This window comes from Schistocerca serialis, chromosome 8 (assembly GCF_023864345.2).
Source record: "Schistocerca serialis cubense isolate TAMUIC-IGC-003099 chromosome 8, iqSchSeri2.2, whole genome shotgun sequence".
NCBI lineage: Eukaryota > Metazoa > Arthropoda > Insecta > Orthoptera > Acrididae > Schistocerca > Schistocerca serialis.
Genome location: NC_064645.1, coordinates 57422953 through 57442766, shown reverse-complemented (window position 1 = coordinate 57442766; position 19814 = coordinate 57422953). Strand labels below are relative to the sequence as shown.

Sequence of the window (19814 nt, the reverse complement as noted above, 5' to 3'; positions counted from 1 at the left end):
GCTGCATTCATTTAAGGAAACATTTTTTTTTAATAAATGTTTTAAATTCCATGTGAAACAAGAGATATAAGATGATATATACGAATATAAGGAAAAAATTCTACCCAAAGAAGTAATGGGGAAAGTATACAAGGATTAAAGACTAAAAAAGCTTCATGAGAAGAAGGAATTATAACTGAACTAGCTGAGAAAGATCTGCTTCACTTAGTCTTCATTTGTTTTCTTAGAACATTCCAGATCACTCAAGAACACTATACAACATTCCAGATCACTCAATTGAACAAATAAATAATTAAAGAAATCATAAAAATGTTAGTGTTTGACACTCAGAAATATTCTCGAATGCTCAAAAATAATCTTATATCCATTAAAGTATTCAACACTACCTATTCAACAGCACCCTAATTTGAAATGTAGCCCTCTTTTCTTGAGTTGCACTGAACTGCTGATCATGTTCTCCAACTAGTCTTTTGTCGGCTCAAATTACAGTTTCACACTTACACTATTTGATCCAGTGCTCTATATTTGTATTTGCATGATGTTAATTAACTGTCATTTGTTCATTACCACTGAAATAAACCTGCAAACATTTATAAGACTTATTTGGAAATGGTGACAATGATCCAATTCTATATCTGCTCTTTTATTGAAAACACAGGACTGAACTGATGTTCACCAAATTTGGTCATTTGAAAGTAAGTATTGTATGGTCTGATATTTTGTAGGAAATGTTCTGATTCCAGTTTTTCCACTCATGTAGTTAAATAATTCTGGTGGAGAAATTTACAGTAGTGCTAATCAAATTTTTCCACTCATGCAACACATTCCTGGTGTTTCTCTACTGAATCTCTTGGCACCATAGAACTGGCACACATGATCCATTTTGCCAGAGACAACATGTTTGTGTCTGTTCTAGTCTCTATTGCGATCATAACGGAATGCTTCTCCTGTGAAACTGTAATTCCTACTACTTCTGCTTTGCACTTCTCTTATACTAATGTTTTGTTCATGTGCTTGTGATTGTATTCTTTGATAAAGTTCACTAATTGATTTATTTTGTAATCTTGTTTCTTCATCAATTTCTCTCTGTCTGCTTACTGAGTGTCTCATTCAATCATCTTCTCCAATTCATCTCGTTTTTCATCTGTTAAAGTTTTCTCTCAACCTATTCATTTTCTTCTATTGTGAAGTTAAACATGCTCCCCATACTTCATCTATTCATTTCTTTGCTGTTTTTTCTGTTCCCTTCTTTTAATTTCACCACTGGCAAGATCTCTTTGTTACTTAATATAATAAAATTCCTCTTAATACTCTGTTCACTAGCTTAAGCAATTCACTTTGGCTTATATTTATTTAACTTCCTATCACTTCCATTTTTCCTTCATCTACTATAATCAAGTTCTGGAAGTACAGTGACACATGTGTCTCACCATCGCTTATATCTACTCCTCTGAGCTGCACTGTATCCCCACAACAGGATAATGGAACATTCTTGCACATCCTAGAAGGAACATTCTAGGAAGTCTCTATCACTTTCGTGCTAGATTCTCAGCTGCTTCACTGACTCTCCCCCCCCCCCCCCCCCTTTTCCCAAGCATCTCAGTATTTGACATCATATCTCCTGAACTATGTGTTGTACAATGACATAATTTTGTAGCTACGTTAAACAACATATGTGGCTACTGCAAGTGAAAAGTGTTGTGAATAGGGTTAGTTGTAAATAAGTAATAAATTAAAATGTCACGCTTCATGTGGAAGTTTTCCTGCACGAACAGCAAAAATGCAGTAAGCAATAAACTTTCTTCCTTTCAGTATTTTATGAGAGCTGTCAATGTGAAAAAGTTCCGTAAAGGTTTGAAATTATGTGTAACGTTTGCTCCAAATCACTAAGTGCTCTCATTCTAAGTATGAGTATGCACGGGTCATTGGCTGCACTGCTTTTTTTGCCCCCCACCCCCACTCTCATCCCTTTGTAGGTATGTGGTTCTCATCACCAGAGTGATTCTTCCCAGTCAGTAAGTGATATGTGCAGCAAGTTCAGTTGAAATAGGTCCAACGGTTTAGGAGGAGATGTGGAACATACAAACGTGTACGTACATATACCTTTTAATATATATGGCTTAATAAAACATATGGATAATGAAACAAAAGAATACATAACTTAATCAAACTACTGTTGAGGGGTGTGAAAATAACTTCAGAATGAAGAATGTGAAGATTATACTCACTGCACTAACAAGGACACAAAACAAATTTTACAAATTACTGGGATATGCTTCTGAAAGCAGTCTACAAAATGTCAACCCTTAAGTACTTTGTATGTTATAGGAATACAATTACCATGGACGGGTATCTCGGCCTCCTTTTTATTTTTTATATATAAAATATTTGGTGAATACATATGTTTACATGACTTCTTGTTCATTACACTTCTCAACATAGTCCTTGAGGGAAATGGGATGTTTTTAAACAATGCACGATTTAAAATACTTAGCCAACTAAAATACAACAAAATTTGCAGTATACTTTTATTTTATATATTACTAAAATAACAATAGCTGGTAACCTGTCTACTCACTCACAGATTATCATAAGGGAAACAATATTATCAAATTGCAATATAAAGACTTGGAAAAACAATTACAGTTATGAGAACTTATGTGTGAAATCAACTTTGAGTTTACCACTTAGCGTATCAATGTAGAGCAACTATTACACTGAATAATTCTATGAATGGAGAAACTTTGCCATATTTTAACTATAAAAGATGAACCGTGTGCTCTTACGAACATTGAATCATGTTTTAATCAATTTCAGCCTGCACGAATTCCTAGTAGACCTTCTGAAAACACTCCAAACAAACTGAAATACCACACTGTTAATGCAGATACCCTGTTTTTCCACTTCAAACATGCTGCGCAAAAGGCATACATTTTTCATTTTCAAACTATTATTTTTCTGTTTGAGGTTCTTCTTAAAGATTTAGTATTCTTCCGATGGTGTCAAATCTCGTGGCACGCACCCAGTAGGAAGTTTTCGCTTCATATGACACTCAACAAGGTCTCTTGCTCCATGAAGAACAATCTTGTCATTCCTTTTACCCTTGGATAAGCCTCATACAACACCCAAGTGTTCACATCACAAGCAACATCCACTAATGTAAAGAAAATGGGCAAAAGTTGTCACCTTTTCTTGTGACCTGACGAATAACTTACACATTTTTGGTCAAGACAGTCCCCATCTTCTGTCATGTTAAAAAAAATGATAATTCAGGGTTTATCCAAATCAGGATCATTATTAACTGGGTGGTGCATAGAAGAGTAGTATTGCAGCTTTGGGCTTTTGGGCACAAAGGAAACACAGCCGGATGAGTGGTGGATGGTAATGCAGTCATGTCACTTGAGGTGGAGGGCCAATGTGAAGGCTGTCCATCGGGTCTTGCCCATTCACCCTGTGAGTGAACAGATGGCCACTCCTTCAAACCAGGGTTCGAGCAGGCTCACATGGGCAGGAGTTTGCTAGGTTCTTTTTTAAGGGCTTAAGCAACCGTTCAGCGGCTTAGGGAAGGGTAAAAAACCAAATGGGAAATCAGCAGCAATGGGAGTGAAACTCAAACAGAGGGGAAACTAAAAACAGAAGGAAATCTTAGAAAACTACCATAGAAGGGGGGGAGAGGGGGGGGGGGTTGTTTTTCCGAAAAAGAGCTTCAAATGACCGATGTCATCTCACTGACACTTATAAACTTCAGGACGCGATCGACTGAGTGCATGTCATCTGCTAAAATGGAAGATATATCAGGCGACAGCTGTAAACGGGCATGTAGCGGATTAAAATAGGAGCTCTGAAGTAGAAGGTGTCTTACCATCGATGGTTGAGAGAAATGGGGACAAAGCGGGAGAGGATCACCACTTAAAAGATGACGATGGCTAAAAAGACAGTGCCCTATCTGTAGTCTAGTTAAAATTATCTCCTCCTGAGGACGAGGTCGGGAGGAAGAGGTCCAAGCACAGGGAAGAGGTTTCACTTCCCGTAATTTATTTTTGGGAAGTGTAGACCAATGTGCGTGCCATAAAAGAGCAACGACATAAAACGCTCTTGTAGATCGGCTAAAGGAACCATGCGAACAGCGGGTCGAGGAAGAGAGACTGCAGCTTTGGCCACTCTATCGGCTGCCTCGTTTCCGCAGATACCAACGTGCCCTGGGATCCAGAGGAATGCCACAGAGACGCTCCCCAAGTGGAGCAAGTGGAGGCAGTCCTGAATCCGGTGGACCAGAGGGTGGATAGGATAAAGAGCTTGGAGGCTGAGGAGAGAGCTTAGCGAATCCGAGCATATAATATACTGGATCCGCTTATGGCGACAGATGTATTGGACAGCCTGGAGAACAGCGTAAAGCTCCGCAGTAAAAACCGAACACTGGTCGGGAAGCCGAAATCTATTGGAGGTGTCACCAACAATATAGGCACTACCAACACCAAATGTTGTTTTTGAGCCATCAGTGTAAATAAATGTGGCATCCTCCATTTGTGCACATAGAGCAGCAAATGCCTGACGATAAACGAGAGGAGGGGTATTATCCCTGGGAAGCTGACAATGGTCACAGAGCAGGCAGGTCCGGAGGCAAAGCCAAGGCAGCACCGTACCCCCAGTTTTAAGAAAGTGGAGGCAAAAGAGAACTCCTGAGAGAAAGGGTGGCCTGCATACCCTAAAACTAAGGAGGCATCGAAAAAAAGGCATGGACTGGATGAACAGCCATGGAAGACAGATGACTAGAGTAACGACTCAGAAGGACAGCTCGCCGATTGGACAGTAGAGGTTCAGCAGTATCAGTATGAAAGCTTTCCACAGGGCTGGTGTAAAAAGCTCCAGATGCTAAACGCAATCCACGGTGGTGGACACAGTCGACACGCTGAAGAATTGACGGTCGTGCAGAGGAGAAAACTATCCTTCCATAGTCCATATAGGCGGAGAAGGACCACTCAGTCCGCTCCCCAGGAGGTACCATTCAGAACACAGAGGGTGTTGATGGATCACAGACAGCGATCCGAAAGATATGAAACATGCGAGGACCAGCACAGTTTTCTGTCAAACATAAGTTCCAAGAATTTAGCGACATCCGTGAACGGAAGGTCGACAAAGCCTAGATGTAAGGAAGGTGGAGGAAACTCTGTACAACGGCAAAAATTTACACAGACAGTCTTACTGGGAGAAAAGCGAAAACCGGTTTTGATGCTATATGAGTGGAGGCGATCAAGACATCCTTAAAGACATCGTTCAAAAGGGCTGTTCCGTTGAGAGCTGTAGTAGATCGCAAAATTGTCGACAAAGAGGGACCCCGAGACATCGGGAAGGAGACAATCCATAATTGGATTTATGGCGATGGTAAAAAGTACAACACTTAGCACTGAGCCCTGGGGCACCCCATTATCTTGGGAGAAAGTAGTGTTCACCCACAGCTTAAATGTATGCGCTGTCATAAATTTATGAATAAAAAGGGGTAGCCGACCTCGAAAGCCCCAAGAAAACAGTGTGCGGAGGATGCCTGTCCTCTAACAGGTATCATATGGTCTCTCCAGATCAAAAAATACTGCTACCATTTAACGTTTCCTGAAAAAATAGTTCACGATATAAGTGGAGAGAGCAACACGATGGTCAACTACGGAATGAAGCTTTCAGAAACTGCGTTGGACAGGTGTTAAAAGGTGTCGGAACTCCAGCCACCAGGCTAAACGGCAATTCACCATACGCTCCCAAACCTTGCATATACTACTCATGAGGGATATGGAGCAATAGCTAGAGGGGAGATGTCTGTCCTTTCCAGGTTTCAGAACAGGAATGACGATATTCCCACCATCTTCTGGGAAAGGTACTGTTGGTCCAAATTCAGTTATCAAGGCGAAAGAGGTAACGCAGACTATGGTATGATAAATGCAGCAACATCTGAAAGTGGACATCATCCGGTCCTGGTGCAGAAGAGCGCGAAGAAGACAGTGTGTGTTGGAGTTCTCACATAGAGAAAACAGTAATATAGGTTTTACTATTTTGAGAGGAGAATGCAAGAGGTTGCACTTCAGCTGCTCGTTTCTTCTGGAGAAAGGCCGGCTGGTCATTTAAAGAGCTTGAAATCTCAGTAAAGTGTTGACCCTATGAGTTAGAAATTGTGACTGGGTCCACTAAGGTATGCGCAACAGTGAGCCCAGAGATTGGGGAGAAACTAGATGTGCCGGGTAACCGTTTAATTCGACTTCAAACTACTGATGAGGGAGTGAAGGTGTTAAAGGAGCTGGTAAAGAAGTCCCAGCTTGGTTTCTTGCTATCACGGATGATGTGACGGCATTGCGCACATAACTGCTTATAGCAGATACAGTTGCCCAATGTAGGATTGTGGCGGAAAACACAAAGAGCATGTCTCCGCTCGCGTATTGCATCATGGCATGCTTTGTTCCATCAAGGAACTGGGGGGCGCCAGGGCAAATCTGAGGTGCAAGGTATTGAACATCCTGCGGCTTTAAGAATAACTTCCGTAACATGAGTGACCTGATCGTCAATGCTAGGAATGTGAGGGTCATTGAATGTCACTAGAGAGGAGAAAAGTGTCCAATTGGCTTGTGAAAACTTCCAGCATCTTGGTAGCATAGATGGCAGTTGTGGCTGTAATCTAAGGACACATGGAATCATCAATCAAGTCTGTATCAGCAAGAGCGAACCATTCAAAGCACCGAGCTAGGTGAACAGTAAAGACCAAAAGGTCGAAATAAGAGAAATTTGTTGTGGAGGCAGACAAAAATGTAGGTTCCCCAGTGTTGAGGCAAACAAGATTCGCTTGGTGGAAGAGGGCAATCAATAGAGAGCATCGCGGACAAGGACGCAGAGGTCCCCAAAGTGGGTGGTGGGCATTGAAGTCCCCAACCAGCAAATAGGGGGGCGAGGGCTGACCAAGGAGATGAACGAGATCAGCTATTGCCATCGGTGTGGACAATGGAATGTATATGGTAAAAAGAGAGAAGGTGCATCCAGAAAGGAAAAGACAGACAATGACAGCTTGGAAGGAACCGTTTAAGGGGATTGGGTGATAATGGACAGTACCATGGAGAAGAATCTTAAGTCCCCCATGTGCAGGAGTGCCATCAACAGGGGAGATCAAACCCGACTGATTGGGAATGAGGGAAAACAAAGTGATTGTGGGGATGCAACTTTGTTTCCTGAAGACAGAAGATGACCAGGGAGTAGAATAATATGTGGATCGACAATTCATCTCGATTGGTTCGAATGCCGTGGATATTCTAAAGGATAATTGACGTAGGGTGGACAGAAAAGGGAAGAATCTCACCACGGTTGCTGTCAACTCAACAACCACTGTGAGCCGGCAACAGACAGTGTGGAACAGAATTCAGCCAAAGGCAGAAGATCCTGATCCATAGGTTGTTAGGGGCCAGCTCCTGCCACCAACGATCCTGCCACCAACGATTGGCTGGTTGATCAGCCACCAGCAGTGCGCCTTGGCGACACAGAAGACGGCTGAGGGCGGTTACCGCCGGGTGGCACTGTAGATGAGACACACCGTGGCAGAGAAGGAGAGGAACTTCGTTTCTTATGAGCCTTCTTGGAAGCAGGACATTGAGATGAGGGAGGAATCGATGGTTGTGAACTCAGGGTATGTAAAAAATCTTCGCGAGTAGGCTCTTTTTTGGAAGTCCGGGCATCCGATTTTGGAGCTCATGATTTAGCAGGAGCCGATGAAGGGTGAGCCATAGAGAGAGAGAGAGCAGGTGATAGTGGGGAGGTTGAATGGGCGATCTTTGAGCTGGCTGATCTGATGACTGTGGCACTAAAGGTGAGATCACAAGGCTGCGTGGATACCTCCTTTGTAGGCTGAGAAGATGCAAGGACAGTGCTATATTTACCTGCCAGAGGCACAGTGGGCTTTTGACTGGTAAATAACTTACGAGCAGCAAAAGAAGACACCTATTCCTTCACTCGGATTTCCTGAATAATTCGTTCATCTTCGAAAGTAGGGCAATCTGTAGATGAAGCAGTATGGTTGCCCATGCTGTAGATGCAACGAAGGGATGGAGGTGGACAATCACCCTCATGAGTATCCCTGCCACATGTAACACATTTGGCCGGATTGGAACACGACTGGCTGGTATGATTAAACCGCTGACACCAGTAGCAATGTGTAGGGTCAGGGAAGTAAGGGCAAACTGAAATTATCTCATATCCTGCATGAATGTTCGATGGAAGTTGAACTCTGTCAAACATCAAGAAGAGAGTACAGGCTGTCCTTGTCAACCCTTTTCATGACTTATACAGCTGTTATGCCCTGGTCAGACAGGTAGTTTTGAATGTCCTCATTGGACACTCTGTTAAGTGAGCGTGTATAAACCACACCGCATGATGAATTTAAAGTGTGGTGTGGTTCCACCCAAACAGGGAAGATGTGCAGCAGTGTAGTTCACAGAAATTTTTGTTGTGCCTGGAGGGCACTGACTGTTTCTAACAGCACAAGGTGCCATTTGTTAATTGGGAACAATACATTACAGGACCTGCAGTTGTGTTGATACCTTTCTGAATAATGAAAGGGTTGACTGTGGAGAAGTCTTGACCTCCGTCAGGCCGAGAAACAACTAGGAATTGTGGCACTGATGGAAGAATTGTCTGTGGCTGAGACTCATCTAATTTTTGCTTGTGAGCAGAAGTTGTAGACGTAAAGAAAACCGTTGCAAAAGTATCCCCCATGATTAACAGCATCTCCGATGGTGCGCTCCTTTCTCGTTGGGGCCCTCTCTGAGGACACTTCTGCCTTAGGTGATTGTTCACACCTCAGGTCACACCTCCCGAGAAACGGACGGAGGGACCAATCGGCATGTTCGGAAGGCACCAGCTCAGGTAATAAATCCTCCCTGGGCCTGGCATTTACCAGGGGCTACGTAAGTGTCCTACCAGTCTACCCGGGGTGGGGATTTACGCGTTACCCCGTCACCGGCTACATGTGGGAACATGTGGGTCAGCCTTCATACACGCACAGAGAGGAAAGAAAGAGAAAGGGAGAACAATGAAAAGGAAAGAAGAGAGGTCTCAAATGGCGCATTAGAGAAGAGGGTAAAGAGAAGAGGCAAGGAAACGAGGAGGACAAAGGGTGGACAGAGACTTTCCAGCATAGAGAGCAAAGAAGAGAAACTATGTCTTACAGTTACAAGCATCTGTCTCTGGACATAGTCATGAAACATACTCCCAAAGTATGGGAGAAGGGGAAGGGAAGAGGTGGGGGGAGGGGGAGGAAAGATGGGGGATGAGGTAGGATGTGGAAAAGTACGGTATGCAGCCTGGAAAGGAAAGAGCCGTACTAGCGGGTCCCGTGCTCGCCACGCATTTATCCACAAAAGAGTTGTGGACCCCCTGGGGGAGAGTTTGTTAGTTATCAGGATCTCCAACATTAGGTGTGTTATGGAGCCCCTTAGGAAGATAGTGTTCATGGCTGGAAAGAAAGCCAGAGTGCATTCAGTACGTCTGCCACAGGGCCTCATCCAAGACGCAGCGGTGGACTTGCCTGCAGCAATCGAGACTGCAGGGTGCAGCCATCTGCAACTTGTGGCTCACATCTGGATTAATGGTGAACGTCACACGGATTCACAGGCATCTGGCAGAGGTGGTGAAGACTGCTGGCCTCATGCGCGGGGTGCAAGTAGAGCTCGCAATTTGCACCACTCTTCCCAGCTTTTATCAGGGTTCTACAGTTTGGAGCTGTGTCGAGGGTACCAACAAAAGCCTTCATCGACTATGATGGTCTTGGCTGCAGATTTCTAGACCTGCATGATAAAGTACAGAATTATAGGATTCCTACTGTAGGGATACACAACACAAAGGAAGCATCCACTTGGGTAGCAGAGTACTTGTGGAGTGCAAATGGTCTTTTTAGGCTAGACATTAGTTTAAGGTACTCTGGTGAACACTCGCCAGTCAATGCACAGATTGCGAATTCAGACTGCAGAGTTAAGACACTGAGACTGTCAAAATTTTATCAGTAAATTGTTGAAGTATTTGTGACAAAGTTCTCGAATTTTACTACACTCCAGGAAAGTTCTCGCACTCAAATTATTCTCAGGACTGACAGCTGGCTGAAACCCAAAGTTGAAAGCTCTGAGATACTTAGTGAGTAATGGAACATACACAGAAAGACAGGTTAGACACCAATATGGGGAGTGTCCATTGCAGTTGACTAAAATATTATCACTGCTGAGGTCGAAATTGAATGTGACAGTAAAGTTATCGAGTCACGTATAACAGGTTTAGGTGAAACGAATTAATTGTTGTCGTGACAGTTATAGTCATTCAAAGAAAATCTATGGCCAGTAGCGAGTAAATACCCAGCTCATGCAATTCTAATTAGAAGCAACTTTAACCTACCAAGTATAGACAGATTTATCTATGGATTCATTGCAGGGATACAGACAGGTAGTCTTGTGAAGTACTTTTGAACACATTTTCTGAAAACTGTTTTGAGCAGCTAATTCATCAGCCCATATACAATGGAAATATCTTAGACCTTGCAGTGACAAATAGACTGGACCTTATCGATGGTGTCAGTATAGAGACGGGGGTTGGTGACAGTAAGTCATCATAGCTGCTATTGTTATGAAAGTTAATAAATCAGTCAAGAAGGCTAGGAGAGTGTTTCTGCTAGAAAAAGCAGATAAGCAGTTGTTAGCATCTCATTTAGACAATGAACTGACATAATTTAGTTCCAGTATGATAGACATAGAGGAATTACAAGCCAACTTTAAACAGATGGTAAATTGTGCACTGAACAAGAATGTGCCCACTATGTGGATTATGGTTTGGAGAAGACCCACTGTGGTTTAACAACAGAATTTGGAAAATGCTGACAAAGTAAACACTGTTGCACTCTCGGCTCAAAAGAGAACGCACAAATGATGACAGGCATAGGTTAGCAGAGATTCATGCATCTCTGAAATGATCCATGTGTGAAACGTGCAATGACTAGCACCATCGTACATTAGCAAAAGATCTGGCTGACAACCTGAGAAAATTCTGCTTCTTAGTAAAATTCCAAAGCAGGTCCATTTAGTCACTCATTGACACATTTGGTGTGGCAGTGGAAGATAGCAAAACAAAAGCCGAAGTTTAAAATTTCACATTTAAGTAATCGTTCATGCAGGAGTATAGTACAAACATACGGTCATTTGACCAACTCACACAATCCTGTATGGACGACATAATAATAATCATCCCTGGCATTGAGAAATAACTGAAATGATTCTAATGCCACCAACATACATTTCACATAAGGACAACAAAAATAATACGCAAGAGATTAGGACTCAAATGAAGCCAAATAGACAGTAATCTTTTTCTTGCTCTATTTGTGAGTGGAACAACAAAGGAAATGACTAGTAGTGATACAGTGTGCCCTCTGCGACGCACTGTACAGTGGCTTGTGGAGGCTGTAGATGCGCTTGTAGCTGTATCAGTACGCAAACTAAAATATTCCAAGGAAAGTGTGGCTAAAGAGTTTAAAAGTGAGAAACAGATTCCATAAAATCTTCCTTAAAATCTCAATCACTCATTTCCCACATATTAACACGTGCATACAACCTACAAACTTGTCAGACACCCTGTAAATTGGTTCAGCAGTTTTTGTCATGAAAACATAAGACAGAGTTACTTTTGCATTTATGAGTATGGATTTAGTATATCGAAGATTACATACAGTACAGTAGGTATTACTGAGTTGTTACTATGAAGGAGCACTAAAGTACTTAAAATATGTTATTAAAATACCAAAACAAACACAGAAGAAGCTGAAACAATAACTCAGGATACTGTGATTCGCTGAATGCTAATATAAAAAAAACAAATTCAGCTAAAATGTTGTGTACAGACATTTGTTCACCTCCAACACTGCACAATGGTGAGAGCTCTCACTGGAAGAGAAGCCCACACACAGCACAACTGACTGTTTGGAAGTGTGTTAATATCATCAGCTAAGTGATTACATGCAAGGACAGCAATTTTTTCATTGTGTGTACCATGTATTCATCCTCTGCAAACTACTCTGCAGCCCCATTTCCTGAATTCTGACTTTTTGTAACTCCCAGTAAAATGACACAACCTTTCTTTTGTCTGTAGGTAAAGAAAGGGATCTTGGGCATAAACAGAGTGAATTTAGATGAAGACTTACCATAGCTTTGAATGTGTCTCATTGACTTAATATCCTTTACATCACATATATCTCTATACTGAGAACTATGAATTCACTGGTAGGAAAATCATGAGGACTGATTCAGAGAATATCACACAACAGGTGATGGAGTATCCACATACCTACGACAACACTGTTGCATTGTTATTGTGCTCAGATAAAATGCTACAAAATGCAGACATAAAAACAGTCTGGAATACAGGACTTTTTGTAATGTCGATAGCTTTAAAATTACTCTGGGCATCTTTCGTAATGAAGGTAGTGAATGGCTCTATCCTTGATCAGTCTATACAATGCATCATCATGACAAATGGCAGTCACTGATGAACACCAGGGCCTTACAGTTCCAGAAGACTGTTCGCAATGGTCAAAACCTGAACTTAGGAATCACAGGTTAGCCAAACCTGTACCAAACCAAACCAGGGTGCACTTCTTTTGGCATGACCCGGAAGGCACTTGTGGTTTCTTATTGAATGACATGGATATAGCAAGACTCTCTCTCTCTCTCTCTCTCTCTCTCTCACTCACTCACTCACTCACTCACTCTCTCTCACACACACACACACACACACACACACACACAGATAGCTAACGTATTAAGTGGTGACAAAAGAAAAACTAGAACATGTAAATATATTTCAATATTTGGATCCAGTAAGGGACAATGCAGAACAATACAACAAACATAATTAAAGAAAGAATCCAAGCTCGAATTGGAGCATACTATACAAATTTATAAAACCTTAATCTTTTGGCTGCTGCAGACATGGTTGTTAAACACAGAGCTAAGCACCATGTGATTGTCTAACAGTCAGCATCGGGGCTTCAACCTGGGCTGAAGCTACCCAAGCGGCCTGTCTCACTTCGTGCTGAATATTTCGGAAGTGCTTTCTACAATGTCTCCTTCTGTGCTGAGAGGCATGTTACTGTAGATGTAAGAATTGAAGCCTGACTGTGAATTAACTGTTATTACAAATCCATGTTTTCTGATACAATTTTGCTTACCAATTCCAATAATTTAGTGTTGCTTTCAATACACACCAGTAGTTCAGTGTCCTCCATAGTTATAAGCCAGTAATACCTACTGTACTGTATGTAATCTTCAATATACTAAAGTCATACTCATACTATAAAAGCAAAAGTAACTCTGTCTTACGTTTTCATGACTGAACCACTGAACAGATTTTGTAGATGAAATCTGGTATGGAGATAGTTTAAACACTAAAAAAGAGCATAAGCTACTTTAGAATGTGTGTAGGACAAGATATTTATTGATTTGAACAATATTATGTGAATTGGGCAATATTTACTCTTTGAAAAAGCTATTCACTCTTTGACTTTTGAACTTTATATTTGTGAAAATGTTTTTATAAGTAGATTATGTTCTAGATAATACACTCCTGGAAATGGAAAAAAGAACACATTGACACCGGTGTGTCAGACCCACCATACTTGCTCCGGACACTGCGAGAGGGCTGTACAAGCAATGATCACACGCACGGCACAGCGGACACACCAGGAACCGCTGTGTTGGCCGTCGAATGGCGCTAGTTGCGCAGCATTTGTGCACCGCCGCCGTCAGTGTCAGCCAGTTTGCCGTGGCATACGGAGCTCCATCGCAGTCTTTAACACTGGTAGCATGCCGCGACAGTGTGGACGTGAACCGTATGTACAGTTGACGGACTTTGAGCGAGGGCGTATAGTGGGCATGCGGGAGGCCGGGTGGACGTACCGCCGAATTGCTCAACACGTGGGGCGTGAGGTCTCCACAGTACATCGATGTTGTCGCCAGTGGTCGGCGGAAGGTGCACGTGCCCGTCGACCTGGGACCGGACCGCAGCGACGCACGGATGCACGCCAAGACCGTAGGAGCCTACGCAGTGCCGTAGGGGACCGCACCGCCACTTCCCAGCAAATTAGGGACACTGATGCTCCTGGGGTATCGGCGAGGACCATTCGCAACCGTCTCCATGAAGCTGGGCTACGGTCCCGCACACCGTTAGGCCGTCTTCCGCTCACGCCCCAACATCGTGCCGCCCGCCTCCAGTGGTGTCACGACAGGCGTGAATGGAGGGACGAATGGAGACGTGTCGTCTTCAGCGATGAGAGTCGCTTCTGCCTTGGTGCCAATGATGGTCGTATGCGTGTTTGGCGCCGTGCAGGTGAGCGCCACAATCAGGACTGCATACGACCGAGGCACACAGGGCCAACACCCGGCATCATGGTGTGGGGAGCGATCTCCTACACTGGCCGTACACCACTGGTGATCGTCGAGAGGACACTGAATAGTGCACGGTACATCCAAACCGTCATCGAACCCATCGTTCTACCATTCCTAGACCGGCAAGGGAACTTGCTGTACCAACAGGACAATGCACGTCTGCATGTATCCCGTGCCACCCAACGTGCTCTAGAAGGTGTAAGTCAACTACCCTGGCCAGCAAGATCTCCGGATCTGTCCCCCATTGAGCATGTTTGGGACTGGATGAAGCGTAGTCTCACGCGGTCTGCACGTCCAGCACGAACGCTGGTCCAACTGAGGCGCCAGGTGGAAATGGCATGGCAAGCCGTTCCACAGGACTACATCCAGCATCTCTACGATCGTCTCCATGGGAGAATAGCAGCCTGCATTGCTGCGAAAGGTGGATATACACTGTACTAGTGCCGACATTGTGCATGCTCTGTTGCCTGTGTCTATGTGCCTGTGGTTCTGTCAGTGTGATCATGTGATGTATCTGACCCCAGGAATGTGTCAATAAAGTTTCCCCTTCCTGGGACAATGAATTCACGGTGTTCTTATTTCAATTTCCAGGAGTGTACAATTCAACATAATGGATACAATGCTTATACGATCCTCAAATTGTTTAATTTATATTCACATACTAATATTATAAATGGGAAAGTAACTCTGTCTGTTATGTTTTCATGGCTAAATCACAAAATTGATTTCCATGAAATTTGGTACGGAGGTAGCTTGATCCTGAGGAACTGTATCACAATACTTACTTGGCAGCATTATGAATGACTTTTGATGAACTACTTGAATGGTTATCGCACTGACTTCCTAAAATTTTTTCCCATAGTTGACAATATATTTATTATTTAAATTCATGAAAACTAGCATATTTTGTCTTACACATTTTTCACAAAATCATATAATTTTTACTGGAATTCTTTATACACCTATCTTTACTATTTACTGAAGCGCTGAGAGTGAGGACAATATTGTTTTAGAAGCTCTCATACTGTGTATCACTTTTCTTCTTCGCTGCTTTGCATGCTACACAATTCCTGGAGGGTCCTTTCTCGATGGGATTGGGAGGGATAAACCTAACAAAACCTGAAAACGTAGAATGGAGTTAAACCTGACTATGAAGAAAAATAAAATCAGATAATTTTTAGCATTGATGTTATGTGTTTTTCACAGGAGCTATGAATTTATGGCATAGAACTGGGAAAAATGTAAGATCAAAGAACTTAAAAAAATCAAAGTTTCATTGTAGATCTATTTAGTGATGTAGAATGTACTTGACTGCTTTTGATATTTTGTGAGCTATAAGCACACAAAATATCAAAAGCAATCAAGCTATAAGCACACAAAATATCAAAAGCAATCAAGTACATTCTACATCACTAAATAGATCTACAATCTGATCTTACATTTTTACCAGTTCTATGCCATAAATTCATAGCTCCTGCGAAAAACACATAACATCAATGCTAAAAATTATCTGATTTTATTTTTCTTCATAGTCAGGTTTAACTCCATTCTACATTCTTACTTGACGTTTTGCTTCACTTCATACCGTTTTCTTCCTATTGACACTTAATGTGACTGAACAAGACTTTAGTGGCACCAAAAACAGACAGTTTACCCACCGGTGGTGCCAAATTTAAGGGAACATTTTAAGCCAGTGCAGAGAGGGGAGATGTGAGAGAGGAAATGCTGACGTAATCCACAATCGGCATTGCCAAACCAACTTGCAAGTTCAGCTTCACCGTGCACTTGTGACACAACTACTGCTACACTGTGGCAGCAATGGAAAAACAGGACAGTCGGCATGAAGTATTCTGGAGCGAGGCAAAATGTGTTGAAGGGACCCAGCCGCCACCTTTTCTCTTAACTCAGTCTCGTCTTTTTGGCTGTATTTCCGATGTACTGTATTCAGCAACATCGATTGTTAACCTTCAAATTCAAACACTGAGTTTAGAAGAATATTCCCGGTCAGAATCAAGGAAACATCGGCCATTTCCAGCTAGTGAGCGCTTATTGTCCGACATCTTGTTACGTCACCCAACAGCCAGTGCACTCACCACACCACACTAAAGCCTAGTTTTTACGAGGACACTGGGTTGCACACAACTGCCCTACCAGTCAATGAGCATGTGCGGCATGCATTTGTGCAACTCGTTGATAGGAAGCAACCTCTAACAAGCCGCTTAGTAATGTATGGCCTAAGTGAGGCCTCACTAGCTATCTGTTTATAATTATATGTATGCAGCCAAGAAGAATCCTGTACAACCAGTTAAGTACAATATATATTATTTTTTACCAACGACTTCTAATTATTTTAGTTGTTGCAGATCCAGACCATGCAGCCAGCACCTTATCGACATTACTGACAAACCTGCTGTGACTTATATGTTTCTATTTAGCATTGGCCACCAGTCAACACTGGTGACGACTCGTTTGTCATCACCATAACAGTTTGAACTGTTGTCCATCTAAATACGAGTCCAGTGTGCTAACCACTGTGCCAACTCGCACTGTCAAGAGAGAAAACTCATATGACTTATCCGTAGTGTAATGAATAACATTGTGGTTTAGAGATTTGGGTGCGACAAATTCACATCCTGCTATATGCTAACATTTTTTGTCCATATTAGCATTGTTAACACATTCTGGGACTTCGTTATGAATGTAATACAAGTATGTTCTGCAAAATTCGTTCCTGAAACATTTCCATCTGATAAGAGAACAAAGGATGAAATAAATATTTGGCTGTCCATTTCCAAATATGTGGTGATTTCAGAGTGTTTGGCTAGGCAGGAACCTAAGAGAAAAACCTCACTGTTTATTTCCCAACTATGCAGCCATTTCAGAGTGAGTGGTTAGGCAAGAGCCAAAGAGGACAGCTTTAATTGCTGAGACAAACAAGTAATGATAAAATTCATATTCTTCCTTCTCACAAATATTTGGCTCTGTTTCCAAATATGTGATGATTTCCAAGTGTGCGGTTAGGCAGGAACTAAGGAGGACACCTTAATTGCTGCAAGTGAAACGATGAGCAGTAACATTCATATTCTCCCTTGTCACAAATACTTAGAATGTTGCACAACTACAAACACTTTCCTGTAAAGAGTCCTCACTACAACTGAGATTCTCCTGTCACTTACGCATTCATAAACATCAACTTTGCACTATAGCAATCAACAAATCAAAAGCCTCGTTTCTCATCACCTTTATAGCATCACTACATCAGGATTATGTCAGGTCATGCAAAAAGTAGTGTAAAAATTACTCGATCCACAGACATAAAATGTGCTCCCCTTCTGGATGTTTACAAGCAATACACTAGAGGTCACTGTGCTCGCATCACCAGAATATGCAGCACTGCCATTAGCTACAGAACACACACACACACACACACACACACACACACACACACACACACACACACACACACACACACGTTAATTCCAATGCCTTTCACTGTATTTCACAGTTTTCAGTTTTATTCACCATGTTCATCAATTTTTGCTTTTTTCTGAGGGAGCACAAAGGAAAGATATCTCAAACACACATTTTGACGTATAATTTGTGGTCATAGCAGGTCAGAAAATAGCTTGATTACCTTGTACCCGGATACCAATTTCAATTTTCTGACGAATTTTCGCTTGCTGTTATATACCTGTGATTTTTTAAGAACTGATGAAATTCATTACCACAAATTATTATTGTATAACTATTGTATTGTAGATTTAATTTCCTTGACTTCTACAGATTTATTGCCATGAATTGGAGAGGATTACGATTTTTAATCACATATGCTATTCACAAATATTTTTGTTCATGTTTTGGAGGTTTTAATGTTTTCCTCGAGTCTGAATTTTCCTCAATTTTACATTTTTTAAGTGGGGACCACATAAAATCGTGAAACAGCAGTTTCACTGTATTTCTCAGCTTACCAATGGTATGTAACATGTCATGCAATCTATTAACAAAGACGAAACAGTAAGAAGAAGCTATAGTGGCTTGGCCTGTCTCACAGTCAGCGACATAATAATGGACTTGAAACCTGTGAGCCTACTGTATAAGCCAATGGGTTAATCATTAGAGGAGGACAAACTGCCTTTCTATACTACATACACTATGGAAACAGAGCATCTACTGCACAGTTTTCACCCCATTAGGAGATTTGCCAATTTGTTTCTGAAATTTTCAATGATTTCTTGTTGATCAGAAATGTCAGATAGTTAGTAATTTTTTGTAACTTAAATGTAACGCTGGAAATCAAGTGTACATAGTCCAAAATGTTCATCTTTTTCTGTGTTTTCTGGCAAAATAATTCACCTGTGGACAGTCACAAAGGACCAGTTGTGTTTGGGCCCAAACAGTTAATGGAAATGTGCAAAAATGGTATCTTTGTACAGGCATCTGCAACAAAATTTTCAAGGCTAGAGAAATCTCAGCGTATCAATATTTTTATTTATATATGTGTGCTCCAGTATATAAACAGATAACTGTTTATTACTCTTGTCTTCCTGAAGCACTGTATGCTAAATATTTACTTTTAAGCACTTGACATACAAAATAGATATTACAGTACTTCACACCTCAAGTCTGTGTATTTGTCAAAATAGTATCTTCTGTCAAGGATAAAATGAAAAATAACAAAATTGCATGGATCATTCTCTAGCTGACAGTTTTGCCCCAAAGGCAAATAATCAAATGCACAACTAAGTGCACAATCCTTTCCAATCAAATCTGACACCATACCATGCTTTTATCACAAGCATTTCACTATCCATTATATTCCTTGTTGAGACCTTCTATGTTGACAGCTTAAGCCTGTGCTTTCAATATCTGTAGAGGAGTTATCAGTTACGCTGACATTGAATAATTTATCCCCACTGTTGCTCTTTGTATCTCTGTTATCTGTTCCTATGAAAATAGCTGATGACCGAAACATTGTGACACCTATCTCGGTAAACAGTAACACACCATGTGAAACTGAATGCATAAAAATGGGAATGCAGCTGAACACAATCAGCCAAAAGAGTGAAGAGCTACTGAGGTAAGGGGAAGAAAATCCACTGAATGGGTAAACTCGTTAACAACACACAGGTATCCGAGGAGCAGTGCAACTATACTCATCATTAGCACTCAGAGCACAGAAAGGTGGCACGAGTTAATTCATCAACAGTGCTCAAGGAAAACACAAAGAAAGTGCTTCAACTCATCAACAGTGCTCAAGGAAAACAGAGAGAAAGTGCTTCAACTCATCAACAGTGCCTGTAGACTGGCGTTTCATTACAATTTAACTTGTAAACATCAGGCAAATGGTTAAGGAGCAAAATAATTATTAGC

The 19814-nt window shown here is 41.8% G+C and overlaps 1 protein-coding gene across 1 annotated transcript in view; it reads right to left on the bottom strand.

The window, feature by feature from the left end:
* The window catches only part of LOC126416089 (origin recognition complex subunit 6), a 79484-nt gene that overhangs the window by 21997 nt on the left and 37673 nt on the right, over positions 1-19814 (bottom strand). The window lies entirely within an intron of this gene.